Below are 20,672 nucleotides of genomic sequence, written 5' to 3' on the forward strand. Positions count from 1 at the left end.
TGAAGGATCCATCATAAAAGCTCTTGGAGAAACATGGTGGAATAAGCCCATTCTCTTCTTCCATCCTTTAGTAAGGTTAAGCACCTAGAAGTGCACACAGAAAGATACTTCTTCTTCCTGGTACAGACCCTAACAACTGGTTACTACTTGGTCTCAATGGACCAGTGATGGTGAAGGAAGCACCATTCATCTCCAAACTTAAGTTGCCACTTGACTGCATGTTAAATTGCAGTAGCCCACCAGCTCTCATCCCTGTTTGCCTACTGTGGAAGCTTGGAAAACACGGTTCATCATGACAAGCGGTCTGCAAGTAAAATAAAGCCTAAAAGAACCCCATATGGCCATTTTCATACCCTTTCCCCTCTTGCCATGATTATCTAGCACTCCACAGAAATATCTTCCCAGCCGTATCTGCGCTGCAGGCGCTGCGGGACTGAGCCTTCATAAAAGGTTTACAAGATGCTTCCCCTCTTGGGTGTTAGTGCAGGTCTCTGCCATTCCTGAGGAGTCCTCTGTTTGAACTCTTAAGCTGACAGATGTTTTTGTGGTACCTAAATGTTTTAAAATGTGTTGTCTGTATTGCCGGAAATAACATGTTTTGAAGTGAACAAAAGAGGATAACAGATTTCTCGGGGTATGGTTGCCAGATGAAAATACTAAAAAAGGAAGAAGCAACAGGCACTAACTGCTGCAGCATTTGCTCAATGGAGCTACAGTGTTCTGAAATGCAGGAGGCCCATTGTGTTTTCCTAAGGCTATGATGTTCTAAAATAACAAGCGTCTTTTCAAATATGGTGCATTTGCAGTTGTTTGTGAGAAATGAGTAGGGTTTTTGCATGGCAGCTCCATCTACATTTAGACTTAGATTTCTGCCTCAAAACCTAATGGCACAGCCGAGAGCCATTTTAATTGGTTTGCAACTTTACCTCTCTTTCTTTTTAATGTTCCTTTCACCATTGCACACAGGCCCAGTTTGTACATAATGCTAATCCAAACCATGACTTAGTGTGAGCTTGCAGCCTCCTGTAGAGGATGCTGGGAGCTAAGCCTTGGTTTGAACCCCAGACACTGGTTTCTGTCAATCGGCAAACCATGAGCTGTAGCCAAGGTTTGTTTTTTGGTTATAGCTCATGGTTTGCCTTGTGAGCACTGGGAGAAGACCTCAAGGGTGCTGTTTTGCACATGGATGCTACCTTAGTAATCCTTGATCTAGATTTTAGATTTAGATTTTACAAGCTGCTCAGAACAAAACTTGGTTTTACTGTGGTTTGTAATGCTGTGTGAAACTGTTAGAGGCACATAAGCCATTTTAAGTTTTTTTGACTGTACTTTTAAAAATATACATTTCTTAAAATATATATTCATGCGACAGAAGGCAGTGGGAGGGAAGAACCCAATAATGCATCAAAGAGTAGGAGTTGAACTTTTCCCTGTACTACCTTTGAATATACATGGCAGTACATGTAGGCATATTTTGATATTTCCCAAACACCATCCATTTAAACACCTAGTCCAGAGTATGCAAACACACATGCTGTTGCCACTGGTCAAAACACAAATGATAGTGTACACTGTAGACACATCAGACAAGACAGAAAATAGGAAGAGAACATGATACATTTTACTATTTTTTAATTATTCTTCCTGTAGACCATACTGCAGTCGGTTAGGATTTAATGCTTCAGAATACAACACACAATGTAATGTATAATTGTGAGACAAAAAAAATTAGTAGAGCTGGGTACATGTACTAGGGTTTTTTTTTACCTGCATCTCACTTCAAGGGAGCTTCAAGGCTGAGTGGGGATTTCGAATCTGAGTCTCCCATGTCCTGGCTTAACACTTTAATCTTGGTGTACAAATCCTGTTTTGTGTATTGAGCACAGAGGGGTCTGGAATGCAGCAGAAATCTCTTACATTTTCATGTACCGTGCAAATGGCTAAAATTGTACTCTCAGGGTATGGAGGTGGGGAGCCAGGAGCACTGATTTGTATACAATGGTACCTTGGAAGCTGAACCCGTTCAACTTCCAAAACATTCAGAAATCAAGGCGTGGCTTCCGATTGGCTGCAGGAAGCTCCTGCGGCCAATCGGAAGCCGTGCCAGACATTCGGGTTCCAAAAGAACGTTTGCAAACCGGAATACTTCCAGGTTTGCAGCGTTCAGAAGCCAAAATGTTTGACTTGCAAGTCGTTTGTTAACCAAGGTATGACTGTGTTGTAACAAAGCAGCATGCATGAATAAAATAGTGATGCTAGAAGGATGCATTGTACACCATACATTTTAAGCACACATGCCTGACAAAGGATCCGGGGAACTGTAGCTTGCTAAGGGTGCTGCGAATTGTAGCTCGGTGAGGGGTAAACTGCAGTTTTCAGGATTCATGTGTGCTTTAAATGTGCTCTAAATGTATGACCACAGAATCATAGAATTGTAGAGTTGGAAGGGACCCAAGGGTCATCTAGTCCACCCCCCTGCAATGCAGGAATCTCAGCTAAAGCATCTATGACAGATGGCCGTCCAACATCTGCATAAGAACCTCTGAGTGGGGAGTTCACTACCTCCTGACTCTCTGCAGTGGAATGATCCTACTCCAAATCTGGGCACGTCAAAAGCAATCAGCCATGCAGTTTCTATACTTGAATGTCTTTGGGGTAATTATGAAATAAGCTATAGGTTCTAGGACAATATTCTGATACCGAAAATTTCCCTTAACTGATATATTATGGAGAAGAAGTGGCAGGTTTTTTTTATTTTTGAAACTATTTTCATTGGGCTTTTGCATATAGACTTAAATGCTTTCCCTGAAAATAATAGTAGGCTAATTTTACTCATAGCATCACTAAGCTATTTACCTGCTTCCACAAAATAGATTTACTTACTCTCTTCTGCAGAGAATCTTTTAGTACATTAAGTGAGCTATCCTTTTTATTCAAAAATGACTAGAATTTCCAGTTTGTTGGATTAATCACAAAGCTATTTGCATTCCTTGCCACAGTAATGAAAAGAGTAAATTCCAGAAAGGGAGTGGGGAATCATATTTTTAATATTGAGACTGTAAAGCAGATAACTTTTTCATGCAATACAAGCCGTGAGAGTTTATGGCCAGTTTCATTTTAGCAGGCAGTCCCCGAAGATGACCTTATCTGATTTCCTGCTGTTCCCATATTAACTGATATCTTATCTTATTAGAGTGCATGGCAGCAAAATGTAATGTCCTCTTGTTGAATAAATCCATTTCTGAAATGTTATGAATGAAAGAGTCACAGCTGTCGCTAATGTTCCATGTCTGTGGATGAACATAACCTGCCAGAGTTGCCAGAGAAAGGGTTTGATTTAACTCCTAAATATTCCATCCTGCTACCTGAGAATATTCTAAATAAGTTATTTTGTGGGCTAAGCTCACTTATTCACATGTCCGTATTGCTCCTTTTATGCACAGTCACAAAGACAAAAAAGAATAAGGACAGAGCCATTTAACAACTCCCGAAGCTATGTTGTCATTTGGGATGAAACTATTCCTTAATCATCATTTTCTCTAATTATTGTTGCACATTGCTTCATTGTAAACAGTATCATCTAACTAGAACACAATGACATCTACCCATATTTAGAAATCCTTACTATTTATCCAAGTTGATTTCATGTAAATGGAACATTGTTCTTATATATTGTTGTCACGTGCCTTCTAATGCATCTGCCCCTTGTTGTAACACACATTATGTGAACATCTGAGAATAAAAATATACTTTCCAGGAATTATTGGTAAAAAATGTGATGATGCTCAGCAAAGGCATGGCAGGTTCCTTTTCAGGGTTTACCATTTAGGCCAGGGATGTTCAAACTTTCAGATATGGAACATTTTCTGAAGAACCCCTGTGAAGAAGGAACCCCTGAAATCCCCAAGCAGGTCCATTTGGCCCCACAAACAGAAACCCACACAAGGACTTCTGCTACCACTACTCTCCCCCTAAATTGGCTTTGTGGGGGTCAGGAGGATACAATGCGGAAGAGTCTAGGGCAATTTCTTGAGCACTTGCTCAGTTAATGTGGGACATTGGACAACTGGCTAACAACACAGAAATCTACGTTTGCCCAGTCACAACAGACCATGTGTGCTTGATTAGGCCCATCAGACCTCAGAATTTGGCCCGCGAGGCCATTTTGGATCAACTATGCCCACCTGATATCCCAGTGGAGATCTGTTATCTCCACATTAAGGAAGGAATCCAACACAGAGGAGATTGTTCCATCAGCACATGCACTGCAGCTTGCCAGGCAGAATGCTGTGCCCATCCTCCAGTTTTGTGTTGTGGGACTACACTACTTGGTGCTATTGTGGAACCAAAGATGTCTACTCAGAAGTAAGCCCCATCAACCTCAGGGGGACTTATTCCAAATTAGTGTGCACTCTCCTCTGTGCCGCAAACCATACCACTGCTTATTTAACAACTCATTGCATTAGGTCACAACCTTAGGTCTGCTTTCGATGTTTCTTTGGAACACTTTGAGGTCATTTCTTCAGTCGCGTGCATTGCCTAAAGACTCTTAACATGTCAGCTGGGCAATTGTGACATCCAACTTTCTAATTGTCAGGTACATTTGAAACTCCTATAATTCCTGCATTTTCTATACTTCATATCCATGAGCTTACATCTACAACAGGACCGTTTCATGAGTGAAATTTTTAGAACATTTGTGAACCCAACCATTTGATGTTAAATAAAATCCAGCCATCCTGACCTCAATTTCATCTGTCTATCTCCTTTTAAAGGGAAAAGCGAATTATGAACAAACAAGTGATAATGCACTGCTATAGACCTTCTTTCAGCAGTGACCCTCAGACTTCCTTTACTTCATGTGTGGAAAAGCTATTCTTTGCAGTAAGAAGTTAATTTGTTCAGTCTTGCTCTGTGTCCCTTTGGCTTTGATATAAGAATTCTATCCACCCAAGTCTGCAAATTATTGACTTCCTTTGATCCCCCAAGCTGAGATTTTCATCCATTCCCTAATAATTCATTTAACTTCAGTGGGAAACTACCGTTTCTAGCAGTAGCATTCAGGAGCAAGCAATAATCATGCAACCAGTGGGAAAGGATAATCTGAAATGAAATGAACCCATTTCAGTGAAAGCCTGCTGAGGTGGGTTTGATTTTTTTGCTGCTCTTCAGAAACCTTCAGTCCAATATAATTTTGAGAGAAAACTCATACTGTTCAACTGTATTTTTGCTTCAGCTACAAAAACACATTTAAGAAACCATGTGAAAACGACACTGGAAAATGGTAAAACTACGGTTTGTTGGTTTTAAATGCAGGTATGTGTTTGTCAATGGTACATTTGTTACAGATAGTTTAGTAGTTCCTTTCAATGAACTTCTGGGGTGGGGAATTTTTTCAACCTGAGGGTTACATTCCTTTCTGGGAAACCTCCTGGGGGCCACATACCAGAGGCAAAAAAGTGGGCAGAGCCATGTATATAAATTTTAGCTTGCAATATGAGGCTGGTTTCAATACATGCTCCCACACTGCTCTCTATCCTCCATCTAGGCAAGCAGGAGTTATCAAAGTTCAAGGGCTCATTCCAGCCAGGCAAAAACACTTGAGGGATTATGAAGCAAGGCTGGGGAGAGGTCTGGCCTGGAGAGATGCCCAAGAGCCAGACAGAGAGGCCTTGTTAGGTGTGCGTGCAGGAGCCAGGCCCTGTGACCAATAGGACTCTGCAGGACTGGGGCCTTCCTAAGTTTGTTCTGAAGAGGCAAGGTGCGGCCCACAGGTGAGGCCGATTGGTAACTCACAGCACCTGGTGGCAAGAGCCGGGAAGGGATATAAGGTCAGCATTTTCCCCTTCAGCTCTTTGCCACAGCAACACTTTCCCTGCCTTGCTGTGTTTGACTCCTTGACTTCTTGATCCTTGGACCCTTGACTTTGTAATTCCTTGCTTCCTGACCCTTGGACCTTTGGCTTCTTGACTCCCAGCTCTCTGATCCTCGGACTCTTGGCTTTCTGACTCCCAGCTTCTGGACTCCCATTCCTGCTCCCATCCCGCCATCTTGCCCCAGGTCCAGACGTCCCCAGCCGGGACTTCAATCACCCGTGAACCGGACTGTGACAGGCCTCCCAGAGCCTGAGGTTCTCCACCCCTCTTTTAGAGGTTATAACATAGTTTTGAGTCGTGGGGGCTGAAGGCAGGAAATGAGCCATTCGCCCTTTCCAGCCCTTCCTGCTTTATCATCATAGTAGCTTCTTAAATCTAGGCTGCTGGACCCTCTCAGACAGGTGCTAGGGAGCTAGAGCATCTCAGCAATGATACCATTCCCAGGCTTGGCATATAGGGGTCGAGCATGTGAGAACAGGAGTCCTTTGTCTTCCTCTTCTTATTGGCTTGGAAACCAAGGCACAGCTTCTGATTGGCTGCAGGAAGCTCCTGCAGCCAATTGGAAGCTGCCTCAGACGTTCGGCTTCCACAGAACGTTCACAAACTGGAACACTCACTTCTGGATTTGCAGTGTACAGGAGCCAAAACGTTTGAGTCACAAGGCGTTTGGGATCCAAGGTACTTTCTTCTTCTCTGAGCCTGGTATTTTGACCAGTGCTGGTATTTTGAGTTCATGCCAAGTTGGCCTTGTTGTAGCAATTGTACTAGTTGTGAGGACTTAGGGTCTAGGAACTGTTCAGATAGTTGCTTTTAAAAAAGCAGCAACAACCCAAGTTGGCTAAATCTCATGAATACTCTTGAGATGTGTTTTTCAAATGTGGGTTTGGTTTTTTTTTCCTCACATGCCAACCCACCAGCATCCATCCCTTTGGAAGCTGACACATAGCATCTTCACATGCCACAGGAAGACTGTGTGTGTGTTCACTCCTGCTTCCTAAAAAAGTTGCCAGCCAGGGAAGCAAGCAGAAGGGAGAAGATCTGTCAAGTCCAAAAACTTGCACAGAAACCTTTCTGCAGCCTCCAGGAGCAGCGGAGGAGCTTTCATTGCTGCAGTGTTAAACTCCCGTCCCAGGGAAGAAAGAGTCTCTGGTTCTGTCTTTTGCAGGATCCTTGCCCCCCCCAAAAATCCCCTCCAGATGTCTTGTACCTCCCTCAGAGAGGGATCTGCCTCGCATCTGGGAATCACTGTGTTAATCTCATAATGCAATAATCATGAGCTGCAGAGAGAAGAGAAAATTCCACATCTGAGAACTGGCAAGTAACACAATCACGCCAAGATTTATGACAATAAAGACACAGTGTAATCTTATGCTTAGACTTTCGGAAGCATCTTAATCACCTAGTTAATTCTGGTTATACCCTTTAGATAAATATCATTAACCCAGTTTACAGATGGAGAAACTGGGGCAGACATATTGTATAATTTGTCCAAGGCTGATTCAGCAAATGTGTTAATATTCAGTACTCTCTGACACTTAGATAAATTACGCGTGCACACAAACACACTTCTCGTTTTTCATTACTCATGGTTCTTAATGGGGCTACTTTGCATTATATGCTATATGGACTCTTGTCTTATGATAAATCTGGGCCAATTCATCCATAATATATCCCACTGCCACCATGTGTAGCGATGTGTATGTGGGAATGCAGGTGGAAAACATTAATGACTTTTACCTGTTCTTCTGCTTTTGGAGATTTCTTTTCACATGGATGGATGTTTGCGTGTTTTGTGTGTGACTAGACTGGAAGCAAGGTAACTTAGGTGCTGTGGAGTAGACCACATGGTGCACAGTTCTAGCCGCTTTCCCATCTCTAGCCCTACATAATATTCAGCAGGTGCACATTACGTTCGCACAACTCCACAATACGCAGCAGCACTCCAAATTGGATATCCCATTAGCTGGTAGAAGAGATACATTTTCCCCCTCAGAATATATTGTAGATTTTAAACTCTGGGGGAAAGCAATAATCTCAAAGCTGAAGCACTTTCTTGGGGGAAGTCATATGCATCTCACATAGCAAATGACTACCACCTGTGCACTTGTTCCTCTGCAAAGTGATCCTCTGAAAAAAGCCCTTAAAGATCATTAACAGCGTTTTGATGGAAACTAAAATGTCTGAAACAAAGCGTAAGTACCTATCAGTAGAAGATTCACAAAGGGAAAATATGATTCCACACCCCCTTTTGACATTTTTCATTGATGGGAAAATGTCATTCAGACCTAGTGAAATGTAACTTAGTACTGTAATACCTCTCTGTCAGAGCATCAAAAACATGTGCCTCCATAATGTCTTCTTGTAAACTTGAATGCTGTCAGCTTTTAGCCCACTCTTACCTATTGGATAGTGTGAGGTGGTGACAGATTTTGGGATAGTGTCATAGGTGAGCAAATTGTCGACAATTTTTGACAAACTTTTGTCAAACCAATACATGAATCGTTTTAATACATTGTGTTTTGGCCACCGTTTGGATTTTATTTTATTTTATTGCCTCAGGCACCAAGATGTCTGAGGCCATCACTGTCCATTTGCAAATGACAGGAAAGCCTTTTTGTTGAGATAATCAATGCTGCCCTCTCCGCCTTCAGAGCCTCAAAGCATTTGCTTGTGTGATACACTCAAAGAACTGAGGAGAATTTTCAATCAGCCTGTGAACTTTAGAGGGCCCAGCCAAGGATCAAATGTCTGTGAAGGTGACACCAATCCTTCACATGGACAGCAGTATGTTATCACAGGGATTGAACACCATGCATAATGTAGTAAATGGTCTACAGAGGGTTCTCTGAAAGAGATAAAACTAACAGGTTTGGGGGGGCTGCTCTTTATGAGAAATGAGACTCACAACAACAAAGCTGTTGACGCAGAAGCAAGGAGAACTGACACTCGCAGCTTTTGACTTTCACAACTGTTCTGCCAACTTTCTGTACATTAAGTGGCCCCCTCAGCCCATAAATTAGTTGGCATAATGCTTTCATCACCACAAAGGCTCACAGTAAAGTCACCATGAATCATGAAAGGGGCAGTGTTGGGTGTTCAAGCTGCTCATGTGCACTTGAGGAGCTCTAGCAGCAGTGCTTCTTTTTCTTTAAAAAAACGTTTAGGGGTACTCTCATTTTGACTCAAGAAAACCACCATTTTTTAGTTCAAATCAGGAAAAATAAATACAGTAAAAGTACAAAGATTCACAAAATGTTTAGGGATATGTGTACCCCTGCGCTCCCCAGAAAAAAAGCACTGCCTAGCAAGATTAAATGGCAAAGGAGAGCAAAGCATAAGAGATCCTAATCAAGGATCAAACGCCATGCTCTTTAGTTTATAAACCATCCCCGACTCTGCGTTCATCATCTGAGGTCCTTCTTCATGTGCCTCCTCCAAGTAGGTCTGGAGGGTGGCAACACAAGAATGGGATTTTTATGTAGTGGTTACCCATTTGTGGAATGCTCTGCCCAAGGAGGTTCACCTGGTGCCTTCATTATATTTTTTTAAGCACCAGGCAAAAACGTTCCTTTTCAACCAGGCCTTGGGCTGATTAATATTCTACAGCCTTTTAAATGTGTCTGTGGGAAGCGGGGATTATTGTTTTGCTGTTTTGTTTTACTTATTTACTCATTTTTATCCTGCATTTTATAAAATAAAATACTGGACTTAGAAGTGGTTTTACTGCTACAGTGGTAGCTTGGTTTTCGAGCGTCTTGGAAGTTGAATGTTTTGGTTTTCAAATGCCGAAAACACAGAAGTAAATGCTTCCATTTTTGAACACGCCTCGGAAGTCAAATGAGTCCCCCCCCCCCCAATTTTCTCTTGAATTTGCCGACCACCCTTTGTGCCTCGGTTTTTGAACATTTCGGAAGTCGAATGGTCTTCCAGAATGGATTACATTTGAAAACCAAGGTATCACTGTATTTGCCTTTGGAGCAACATTTCCCCAACTTTGTTTTTCGAGTACGACTCCCATCACCCCTGGCTAGCAGGACCAGTGGTCAGGGATGATGAGAACTGCGGTCCAAAAGCAGCTGGAGACCCAAGTTTCGGAAACCCTGGTTTAGAGGAATGTCAGATGATTGGCAGGTGCTCACTTCTCAAAATACTTTGTGCAGCGTTTCCCAAGTGCTTGGCAATAAGCTGATTGTCTGGTGCAAGGGGATTTGCCAACCCTGTGCTTGGTAAAGCACTGAGCACAGGCCTGGCAAAGCTGCTTCCTGTAAGGAACAGCTATGTGGCCAAGTTACCTAGCCACATTTCTGCTTGCCTCATATCTGATGTCACATAAGATGTCAGGTGTGGTGCAAGTACCTGCAGACCCTCCAAGTGTCCCTATTTTCCAGGGACATCCCTGACTTAGAGAAGCCATCCTGGTTTCTGATTTGATCCTGGAATGTCTCACTTTTCCTTAGGATGTCCCTATTTTCATTGGAGAAATGTTGGAGGGTTTGGAGTTATCCAACCCCGGAGATGTCTAAAAGCAATCCTATATAGGGAAGTTTTTTAATGTTTGATATTTTATTATGTTTTTATATATGCTGGAAGCCGTCCAGAGTAGCTGGGGCAACCCAGTAAGATGTATAGGGTATAAATAGTAAAAATTATCATTATGGAATGGGACATCTCTATTTTCATCGGGAAAATGTTGGAGGGTATGTAGGTTTGGTCCAGGGAAAACAGCCTCCTGAACCAACTTGCTAGGCCAAATGTGGCTTGCAAGCTCAAGGCTGAAAGTTACCTGTGCAAAGGGCATTGATAAATTCGTGGCAGGCAGGTGGTTGCTGCTGCTGCCATGTTGTTGTTGTTTAGTCGTGTTCGACTCTTCGTGACCCCATGGACCAGAGCACGCCAGGCACTCCTGTCTTCCACTGGGTCCCGCAGTTCGGTCAAGCTCATGTTTGTAGCTTCGAGAACACTGTCCAACCATCTCGTCCTCTGTCATCCCCTTCTCCTTGTGCCCTCCATCTTTCCCAACATCAGGGTCTTTTCCAGGGAGTCTTATCTTCTCATGAGGTGGCCAAAGTACTGGAGCCTCAGCTTCACGATCTGTCCTTCTGGTGAGCACTAAGGGCTGATTTCCTTCAGAATGGAGAGGTTGGATCTTCTTGCAGTCCATGGGACTCTCCAGAGTCTCCTCCAGCACCATAATTCAAAAGCATCAATTCTTCGGTGATCAGCCTTCTTTATGGTCCAGCTCTCACTTCCATACATCACTACTGGGAAAACCATAGCTTTTACTATACGGACTTTTATTGGCAAGGTGATGTCTCTGCTTTTTTTGCTGCCATAGTCCCACTTATTTTGCATGCCATTTTACTCAGAGCAAAGGAAAACAAAATACTGAATGTGAAACGACTTCAGATTCCAGGAGTGCTGGAGAGAGGGAATCTGAGGAAGGAGGAGGGAGAGAATAGATTGCCTTGAGGTGAGATGTCATGCAGAATTTTTAACAGCAGTCACCTAACGAGTATTGATAGAACAAACCTGCTGCTCTGTGAGAAGCATATGAATGTTGATGACTACTGAAGCTTTCATTAAGAGCAGCTTAACTCCAGATATAGTGTTATACCCACAAACAAAAGAAGTAAATAGACTCTTTTTTAGAAAGCAAAGGGGGTGGGGGTGGTATGACCTTAGCAGGAAGTTCATCGAACTCAGGAATTTGAAGTTATTTCCTGGAGACTTTCCATGATACCACCACCATCTGAAGCATATAATTCTTAAAATACAGTACATAGCAGATGTTCACCAGGTCACAAATGACAGGAACGAGAGAGTAGTTTGGGTCTATGTACTCTGAATCCCTCTTAGTTCTATAAAACATGCATCCCAGGAAGAACCACAGCTCAGTGGTTCTACACACCACAGCTCATAGGCAAAAGGTTCTACCTTCCATGTCCAACATCTCTAGGCAGGGTTAGGAGAGTTCTGATTGAAGCCCTGGGAGATTGCTGCCAGCCAGACAATCCTGAGCTACAGTAGATGCACCAATGGTTTGACTCTGTATGGGTCAGTTTCCTATGCTCAAAGGGAAGGGTGTCTAGGACTGTGGCTCTACAGTTACATCCTAAGTATCATTATTGAGAATCTAGTCCCTCTGGCTTCAATGAGACTTATTATCTAGTAAATATGTTTTGTAGTGTAATAAAAGTTGACTGGTTTTGGTTTTGTTTCCCCCAAAAAATGTCATTTGAAGCTGTAGGATCTCTTTCCATAAAGTGCTTGGAAAAGAGTAAATTACAATGTTGTTTTTTAGGTGTTTTAACAGTTTTTAAATGTTTTAAATATATTTCATAACCTTTTTGGAATGTTTTAAATATGGTGTCCCCCCCCCATAGATGTGTTTTCTGCCCTGGGATCCTTTGGGAGGAAGGGCAGGAGAGAAATTTAATCAATAAAAATAAATAAATATGAATCTGTCAGAATCATTTCCAAATCTAGAGAGTCCTGCTTCTGCAGTACACTGTACTAGGTGTCTAACCGGATGATATGAAGTCAGTATAGTATAGTTGGTAGAGTTACGCTAATGAGAATTTGTCTATGAAAGCCTGTAGTTGTAGGCAAGTCACTTTCATTGTCTTACTCCCTTACCCCACCTGCAATATATGGGTCATCATATTTATTTATTTTTCATCATTACCTTTATTGCCACAACAACCCTGGAAGTAGGCTAAGTGACAGTGACTGACCAAAGATCTTAATGACCACAAGTACAGGGCCGACCCAATACATTTTAGCACCTGAGGTGGATTCCAAAATGGCGCCTCCTTCCCTGCCAGGAAAAAAGGGGTGATGGAAGATCTACATCAGGAACAAAGGGGTTAGAAAGATCTACATTGGCATCTGCCTGCCCGGTGGATCTAGCTGACCGAAGTGCCATCTTACCTGGTCTCATGGGTGGGCCGGCCCTGACTAAGTATATAATAGGGGTGGTCCATAAAATGACTGAAATAATGTATCCAAAGCGCTTTAAATATTTTGGGAAAGCTGTTACGTAAGTACCAAGCATTGTTACGTCAGTATTGGTCTCTTCACATGAGCAAGAACCAGGTCCAACTGTTTTCTAGTTTCCCGGTACTAAAGGACTGGTGTCCAGTTACATCTGTGTGCGCTTCTAAGGACACTTACCCTGCCATCTTGAAAGGTGTATTCAGGTCCTACATATACTTGTCCATCATTCAACTATCATGGAAACAAGCCCCAGTGAATTTAGCCACAGTTTGGCAAGAGCTCCGTTAACTCCTAAGCTACTGATAGTGAAATGATAGAGTCTACGTGCTAAAGCTGGGGCAGATTAGCTTCGAACAAGAAGCCTTACTGCTTCCAGAGTAAAGTCTTGCTGTCTTGTAATTTCTTAATTTCCTGAAATTTATGCCCCAATAAAAGATTTTCTTTTCAAAATTGCCATCTTAAAGTTCTGCATATTACTGCAGTTAAATTAAGGGAATATCATAAATGTGTGTTATATGAACAGTAACATGGCTAATTTCATACTGCTATGTCCTTTTAATAGCAATTTGCAATTTGCGCTTTTGCAAACTGGTAGGCATCCTGATTAGCGAAAATTCTATAACCTCATTGTGTTGGAGACCAAACCAAAAGAAAACGCATTGCGTGGGAAAGTGTTGGCAATGCTAGATATGAAATCATGTATAACTTTGAAAGTCCCAATCTTTCTTCATTCTCCCATACTGATAATGCCTTACAGCAAAACCTCTAATCTTCAAAATGCTAATTTCAAGTAAAATGTGTGTGTGATTTTATTGTCCATAAAAGGAATCCCCCCCCCCACACACAAGGGGAAATCTGCCCATAGATTGATGGGCAGCTTGATGCAGCTAAATTTATTCATTTAGCACCACCAGTGTGCCTGTGCTTTGAGTCCAAGGGGACAGGTCTCTGTCCTGAAAAGCTTACAATTTAATATTCGATGCAGGGGAAACAAAGGAAGGTGAGATCAATGGAGCTGGGGGGGGGGCGCGGGTGGAACAGGGAAGAAACAGGTGGTTGTTTAGTTACAGGCTCAGTTACAGTAGAGCAAGGGAACTTAAATTAACTGTGACTAATTCCATTGGAAGCAATTGGTTTCAATGGCACAAGCCGTCTTATACACATTTACTCAGAAGTGGCACTTAAGTCAACAGGATTATTTAATTCAAGGTAAGTGTGCTATCTTGATGCTTTATGCTACAATCCCTGTTACCTGAGAGCTAGCCCAGCTGAATTCTTTCTGCGTGGACATAGTTAGGATTGCGCTATCATATTCCTTTTAGTTGGATTGAAACCGATGGTGGCTTGGGATGGATTCAGATCACTCCTTTCCCTTTTGATATCAGGAAGGAAAGTGAAGATCATTTATGGGTTCTGATGAGCTGCTGCTGCTGCTGTTCACCAACCTAAGTCCTACATCAGACACTTTTCTTGGACTACCCTAACATTTTCTGGGTTTCATCTCCTGCCGCTTATCTACCGATAGCACCAGGCTCTCTCTTTTCAGCTTGCTTTCTGCTAGTAACAAAAGCGTGATGCACCATGGCAGTGCTGAGGAAGCGAAAGCCATTCCATCTGCTTAGCAGCAGTAGCAACAACAACAACTGTGGAACAAACCCCTTCCCCCATCCCAGCAATATGTTGCCCTGAGCCACGCAGGGTTGATAAACGCTAATCTGGCCAGGCTGGTTTCTCATCTCCGTTAAGCGAGCAGCAAAGCACAGAACTGCCCTCCTTGTAGCAATCAGGTTGTCATTTCCCCTCTTAATATTGTCCTCCCCCCCCCCCCGCAACTCATCCTCCTGCCAGTAGTTGCTTCTTGCTTTTTGCAACTATCTCCCTGGCCACTTCAGCCTTTGGAAAGCTGGAAGTGTGTCTGCCCTGCCAAATCACAGCAAAGGTTGCTTTTTGAGTATTTCCAGCACAACTGGGCCTGGCCTTGCACATGGCAGCAGATGTACACACTCATCACATTATGGGTTGGAATGGCTGAGAATCAGAACAGGCAGTGGTTTTTCAGTGGCAAACCACAGGCTGAAATTATTGTGCATGTCTCCCCTGATTAGCTTAGCTTGAACAACATGTAATTTGCGCACTCCACCACAACCCTCCGCAACACAGGTTGAGCTGTGCAGAACAAACTCCAGAGGGCAAAGGAAAAACATCAGCTTCCTTGAGCTGATACAGGGATAAATTATCTATGCCTCCTGTTTTCATTAGCACATTAATTTTCTTCTTCGAAGGACTTCTGTCAAACTTTTGTTCAGTTTCTTCAAAGTCCTTTGAGATCGGTGGATAAAAGGTGTGCTACTATCTAAGCGGAAATCACTTTTTTATTATTAATTCACTCCTGAAATCCAAGGCACGGGTTTGCGTTAATAACCATTATTATCTATGGTCTATTTCCCCATCCTTTTACAGGATGATGTGAATAAATCCAATAAAATTTGTGAACGTAGAAAATGTGAAAAGATTAGTAGATATTGTCACAGCTAAAGGAATAGAGGGATCCATTGGGAAATGTGTATTTGTTCTCGTATTGTCCTAATGGAAACAATTAAATGTTGATGAACTTTCTGATCTGCTTTCTGCTGTGATCAGTGAGCAAATTCCTTCCCACACTGAAAATAAATTCTGCAAATGATAAGGAACATATTGATACTTGCCGTTAACTGAAAAGAAACTTACGATCGCTATTAAAATGCCAGTACTCTGGAAAATAACAGTGAAGCAAACACTTATGTGCACATGGATCATAAAATGGTTTCTCTCGCTTTCTCAATATATCACCATAAATGGTGTTTCAGAAAGGTTTCTGGAGCATCACGTATACTTCTAGAAGTGTACTTTTAGCCACAGAGAAAGCACTGGGTGTGGTAGTGAAGGAGACGAAGGAGCTGATGGTGGAACTGGACATATTAAGCAGTTCCATACTGGGGGCTCAACTTAACATCACACACTAATATATATAACAAAAGTCACATTTGTATTGCATTTGCAATTGTCATACCAGAACAGCTGGAAGATCACAGGGTCCCTACGACTTTAATAGCTGTGGATGGTCTCTGGAATAGGTAATTCACATATAGGATTGGATGTTCTGATCTGTGTTACAGGGAAAGAAATCAGAGCCAGATTTAGGGCAGCATGGCTTGTTCCCCCGCACTGAGGGATTTAGTGCATCAATATGATTTAGTGCACACGCAGAATGGAAGTCATGAGGCAGGTGCGCCCAATTTCAGCTTCACACCAAAGTCAGACCCTGAAGAAACAGCAGTTCTGGAGTTGGAGAGAGGACAAGCTGTGAATTTAGTGTACAGTACAGTGTAGTATAGTATCTCATTCATGGATCACTGCCTTGTCATGGTGAAGGGGCTTGAATAACTCAGAGAAGCTATGAACTATGCCGAGCAGGGCCACCCAAGACGGACAGGTCATAGTGGAGAGTTTTGACCAAACGCAATCCACCTGGGGCAGGAACCGGCAAGCCACTCCAGTATCCCTGACAAGAAAACTCCATAGACAAAGACAACAGGCATATAAAAGTTATGACACTGGAAGATGAGCCCCTCAGGTCAGAAGGTGTCCAACATGCTACTGAGGAAGAGCGGAGGACAAGTACAAGTGGATCCAGAGCTGATGAAGCGGCTGGGCCAAAGCTGAAAGGTCGCTCAGCTGCGGATATGCCTGGAAGCAAAAGGAAAGTCCAATGCTCTAAAGAAAAATATTGCATAGGAACCTGGAATGTAAGAACCACGAGCCTTGATAAGCTGGATGTGGTCAAAAATGAGATGGCAAGAATAAATATTGGCATCCTGGGCATCAGTGAACTAAAATGGACGGGAATGGGCGAATTCAGTTCGGATGACCATCATATCTACTACTGTAGGCAAGAATCCCGCAAAAGAAATGGAGTGGCCCTCATAGTCAACAAAAGAGTGGTGAAAGCTGTACTGGGATGCAATCTCAAAAATGATAGAATGATTTATACGAATCCAAGGCAGACCTTTTAACATCATAGTAATCCAAGTTTATGCACCAACTACTTGTGCTGAAGAAACTGAAATTGAACAGTTCTATGAAGACTTACAACACCTTCTAGAAATGATACCAAAGAAGGATGTTCTTCTCATTATAAGGGATTGGAATGCTAAAGTAGGAAGTCAAGAGATAAAAGGTACAACTGGCAAGTTTGGCCTTGGAGTTCAAAACGAAGCAGGGCAAAGGCTAATAGAGTTCTGCCAAGAGAACAAGCTGGTCATCACAAACACTCTTTTCCAACAACACAAGAGATGACTCTACACATGGACATCACCAGATGGGCAGCATCGAAATCAGATTGATTATATTCTCTGCAGCCAAAGATGGAGAAGCTCTACACAGTCAGCAAAAACAAGACCTGGAACTGACTGTGGCTCAGATCATCAGCTTCTTATAGCAAAATTCAAGCTTAAACTGAAGAAAGTAGGAAAAACCACTGGACCATTAAGATACAATCTAAATCAAATCCCTTATGAATATACAGTGGAAGTGAGGAACAGGTTTAAGGATTTAGATTTGGTGGACAGAGTGCCTGAAGAACTATGTATGGAGGCTCGTAACATTATACAGGAGGCAGCAGCAAAAACCACCCCAATGAAAAGGAAATGCAAGAAAGCAAATTTGGCTGTCCAACGAGGCCTTACAAATAGCGGGGGAGAGAAGGCAAGCAAAATGTGAGGGAGATAGTGAAAGATATAAGAAACTGAATGCAGATTTCCGAAAAATAGCAAGGAGAGACAAGAGGGCCTTTTGAAACAAGCAATGCAAAGAAATAGAGGAAAACAATAGAATTGGAAAAACCAGAGATCTGTTCAAAAAAATTGGAGATATGAAAGGAACATTTCATACAAAGATTACCATAATAAAGGGCAAAAGTAGTAAGGACCTAACAGAAGCAGAAGACATCAAGAAGAGGTGGCAAGAATACACAGAGGAATTATACCAGAAATATATGGATGTCTCGTACACCCCAGGTAGTGTAGTTGCTGACCTTGAGCCAGACATCCTGGAGAGTGAAGTCAAATGGGCCTTAGAAAGCACTGCTAATAACAAGGCCAATGGAAGTGATGATATTCCAGCTGAACTATTTAAAATTTTAAATGATGATGCTGTTAAGGTGCTTTTGAAGGGGCAGAGTAACCAGAGACCAAATTGCAAACATGCGCTGGATTATGGAGAAAGCTGGAGAGTTCCAGAAATACATCTACTTCTCCTTCATTGACTATGCAAAAGCCTTTGACTGTGTTGACCACAGCAAATTATGGCAAGTTCTTAAAGAAATGGGAGTGCCCGATCACCTCATCTGTCTCCTGGGGAATCTCCACAGTGGTACCTCTGGTTACATACACTTCAGGTTACAGACTCCACTAACCCAGAAATATTACCTTGGGTTAAGAACTCTGCTTCAGGATGAGAACAGAAATTGTGCAGCAGCGGCGCAGCAGCAGCAGGAGGCCCCATTAGCTAAAGTGGTACTTCAGGTTAAGAAGAGACCTCCAGAACGAATTAAGTTCTTAACCCGAGGTACCACTGTATGTGGGACAAGAAGCTACAGTTAGAACTAGATAAGGAACAACTGATTGGTTCAAAATTGGGAAAGGAGTGCTACAAGGCTGTATATTGTCTCCCTGTTTATTTAACTTATATGTAGAATTCATCATGCGAAAGGCTGGGCTGGATGAAACCCAAGCCAGAATTAAGATTGCCGGAAGAAATATCAACAATCTCAGATATGCAAATGACACAACCTTGATGGCAGAAAGTGAAGAAGAATTAAAGAAACTTTTAATGAGGGTGAAAGAGGAGAGTGCAAAATATGCTTTGAAGCTCAACATCAAATAGAAGGGGAAGAAATGGAGGCAGTGAGAGATTTCACTTTCTTGGGTTCCATGATCACTGCAGATGGTGACAGCAGCCACGAAATTAAAAGACGCTTGCTTCTTGGGAGAAAAGCAATGACAAACCTAGACAGCATCTTAAAAAGCAGAGACATCACCTTGCCAACAAAGGTCTGTATATTTAAAGCTATGGTTTTCACAGTAGTGATGTATGGCAGTGAGAGCTGGACCATAAAGAAGACTGATGCTTTTGAATTATGGTGCTGGAGGAGACTCTGGAGAGTCCCATGGACTGCAAGAAGATCAAACCTCTCCATTCTTAAGGAAATAAGCCCTGAGTGCTCACTGGAAGAACAGATCCTGAAGCTGAGGCTCCAGTACTTTGGCCACCTCATGAGAAGAGAAGACTCCCTGGAAAAGACCCTGATGTTGGGAAGGATTGCGGGCACAAGGAGAAGGGGATGACAGAGGACGAGATGGTTTGACAGTGTTCTCGAAACTACCAACATGAGTTTGACCAAGTTGCAGGAGGCAGTGGAAGACAAGAGTCGGACACAACAAAACAACAATATAGTATAGTATAGTATAGTATAGTATAGTATAGTATAGTATAGTATAGTATAGTAATCTTTATTGTACCAAGTCAGACCATTAGCTCAGTGGTGTCTACACTGAATGGTAGCAACTCTGAGATTTCAAACAGGGTTCACTCCCACCCCTAGTTGGTGAAGCTGGGGAATGGCCTTCCGTATGCAATGAAGTTGTTGCGTAAGCTGAAGTACAGTCCTTTAGAGCCAGCTCCTGCTCCAGGTGCAGAAACTAGTCTTGTGCAATCTGTTTTGGGGTGTGTGTGTATGCTTGCCTCCACTATCCTGCACTTCAATGTACATAAAAAACAAGAAAGCAAATATTACAAAGCCAACGTCAGCCTCCAGTGTTCTCATCCAAAGGAAACAAAACCCTGTAGCATTGTCCTCATAACATTTTACTGCTATGGGAAGCCACAAAGTACCTTGTTATGTTCCTTGTCCATGATCGATGCAGTGCAAACAGAAAGCTAGTGGACTACATAGCATGGTGGTGTAAAAATAATAATAAAATACACATGTCAGTCTTCAATCATGAAAGGTGCTGTTAATAATACAAAGATATGTGCTTAAATTCTCCGGAGGTACAATCTACAGCATTCAATTTCACCCTTCCATATGCTTCCAGGCTGTCAGTAATTTTTTCCTTCTTTCCTTACATTCTGCAGATCAGCTGTGCATCAAAAGCCAGTGTGAAAGCTGTCAGTCATTAGATAACATCTTTTGTCACCTGCTGACAGACACTTGAAAAGCCACATTAACGCCTTTAATGGAAAGCCCTCGCCCAAATCACAACTGTCAGATTTCTCAGATTTGCTCTTCCTCAGGAAAGAATATAGCATGCAAAATAAAGCTCAGGACAGAAAAATCCATTTAAGAGTTCTAATGCGGCAATGCAATTTGCAAAAATCGTGAGATTGTTTAACGATTCTAGAAGGCTTGACCTTTCAGGTGTCTATACTTCTCCTTCCGTGCCATTTACTGAAAGCATAAAAATGTATAATGTGCTCCTGGTTTGGCTTTAGAATAATTTCCAGGAATTGAAAAAGTACATACCTCAGCTATAGTTTTCACCCAAAATCTTGTTAAAAGCAGAAAACCTCCCCCCCCTCTCTCAAGTAAACTAGTCTGGTTTGTGTTCCTCCAGTTTTTCCATTCACTTCAGGGCTGTGGATATTTGCCTGTCAGGTACCTAATTTCTCACAAAAGAACTGAATAGTCTTCTTTTTTTTCTGTGAACATATGTTTCCAGGCTACTTTTGAGTAAGTGTTGAGTTAACACCTGTTAGCAACCA

At 42.3% G+C, this 20,672-nt stretch overlaps 1 long non-coding RNA gene across 1 annotated transcript in view; it reads left to right on the forward strand.

Moving 5' to 3' along the window:
* LOC309359075 overlaps positions 1 to 3,760 on the forward strand; it is a 55,719-nt gene extending 51,959 nt beyond the window's left edge. Inside the window, exon 2 of the long non-coding RNA XR_014163714.1 lies at positions 2,153 to 3,760. This is a non-coding gene — a long non-coding RNA (uncharacterized lncRNA). The remainder of the gene's footprint in view (positions 1 to 2,152) is intronic.
* The last annotated feature ends 16,912 nt before the right edge of the window (positions 3,761 to 20,672 follow it).

Source organism: Podarcis melisellensis, assembly GCF_964234715.1.
Source record: "Podarcis melisellensis genome assembly, chromosome: 1".
NCBI lineage: Eukaryota > Metazoa > Chordata > Lepidosauria > Squamata > Lacertidae > Podarcis > Podarcis melisellensis.